The following is a 2,108-nucleotide window of genomic DNA, read 5'->3' as shown; positions in this document are numbered from 1 at the left end:
AATCAGACTCTGTTAGACGGAACCGGCCTCGGATCAGCTGTTCTTCACACATTAAATCTCAACAGAAACCTGAAACATGTAAATCTGTTAAATTCAATTAAAATTCAATCAATGAATTGTGATTAAAATACTCATCTCATCTAAATAATGAAATATAATTAATGAGTAATTAAAGGAGCCTCTGCGTCCTCCGAGACTCAAACTGTGACGCTGCAGTTTGTTCGGAACCAACTGAACGATGCTGGTTCAGTTCTACTGAAGCGGGTCGTCCTGATGTTTCATCATCTTTATGTCGCCCCTCGCCCCTCAGCCGGGCCGGGCCCCTCAGCCGGGCCGGGCCCCTCAGGTTTGGACCCTCTGCCTCCCTGAACATCTGACAATAAGCTCTAAAATATAAATAATAAGAAATAATATATATTTGATTTAAATTCAACAGTTTTGTCACAAACCGCCTCATTTTAAGTTCACAGATAAAAAGCAGCTGTTAAAAACTCGTCTGATCCGATCGAGCTGAGATATTTATTGATTAATTATTATTAATTATCTGACTGACAGAACATTAATCTATATTTATATATAATATCTTTAATAACTGATTCTTTGTCTCGGTTGTTTTTTTCTTTTCTTTTTTAATCAGAAATGTGAAATCAGACTTTAACTGACATATATATATATTATAAACAAATGTGATCAATTATTAGAGAAAATGATCATCAGAGAAGTTAATAATGAATTATTGTTATTTGCAGCTATGAAACATATTTTTTGTTTCTGTTGGATTTTCTTAGTTTAACACGATTTATTTAAACGAGTCGACAAACAAACAAACAAACAACTGAAGAATGAAACATTAAAACACATTAAACATTCTGACTTTTATAACTTTGATACAAAACTTAAAAATATAGATTTTTGACGGTTTTACATTTTAATATTTCTGAAAATATGAACCAGTTTTATTTTCTTGGCTCGAAGCAGAACAGCTGTGTGTGTGTGTGTGTGTGTGTGTGTGTGTGTGTGTGTGTGTGTGTGTGTGTGTGTGTGTGTGCACGTGCGTGTGCTGGTTTAATTATCAGAATTAATATTGACAAATTGATATTTTTGACAACATTGATCCAGAATAACACCAGACTGGTTTCCATGGTGATTCTGGACGACGTCACACTGCCATCAAAATAAATACGTCATCAATAAGATTAAATCACTTTAACATCAGGCTGGACCTTCTCTGTAAACTGTGTTGACCCAGTGAGAGCCTCGGTGCCTGAGCCACAGGTTCTGATCCACACTGAATCAATCAATAATCAATCAATCAATAATCAATCAATCAATAATCAATCAATAATCATCCAGCCGTCGCACTGAGATGGCTGGGTGATGAACTGGTCTGAAGGATGCAGCTGTGACAGATGTGGACATGTGATTCTGTTGAAGCAGCAGCTGGAGGTACCGAGCGGTGTGGAGAGCAGGGTGATCAATAACAAAGTGAATTATTAGCTGATGTCATAAAGTCCTCATCAGATCATTAAAACCTGCAGGAGCACAGGAAGAGGAGGCCCACAGAGTAACTGAGTACATTTACTCCAGCATGTGACTGTTACATGTTTTTATTTATTTGATCAGATTCAGATTAAAAACACAATAAAAGCAACAGACACATCCTGATGTCGTATTATTGATCAGATAACACTTATTGATCCGGGAGGGAGATTCATAAACTAGCAGCAGAATATGAAGCCATTAAAATGAGCGCTGCAATAATATCACATAGATTACTCTGCAGAATGAGTACTTTTACTCTGTTACTCTAAGAAGAACCCCTTACATGCAGAACGCTGACGTGTAACAGAGTATTTCAGTTCTTATTTAAACGTCACAATATAAAACAAAATGACTCAACTGTGATTTCATCACCACGTATTTATCTACATGTGAACTTTACACCAGATCATTGAACTTTACAAGAGGTCATTGAACTTTACACCAGGTCATTGAACTTCACACGAGGTCATTGAACTTTACACCAGGTCATTGAACTTTACACCAGAAATGACTCAACTGTGATTTCATCACCACGTATTTATCTACATGTGAACTTTACACCAGAT

This window comes from Pagrus pagrus (genome assembly GCF_965226575.1).
Source record: "Pagrus pagrus genome assembly, chromosome: 19".
Classification (NCBI taxonomy): Eukaryota; Metazoa; Chordata; class Actinopteri; order Spariformes; family Sparidae; genus Pagrus; species Pagrus pagrus.
Note: the sequence above shows the minus strand (reverse complement) of the source record.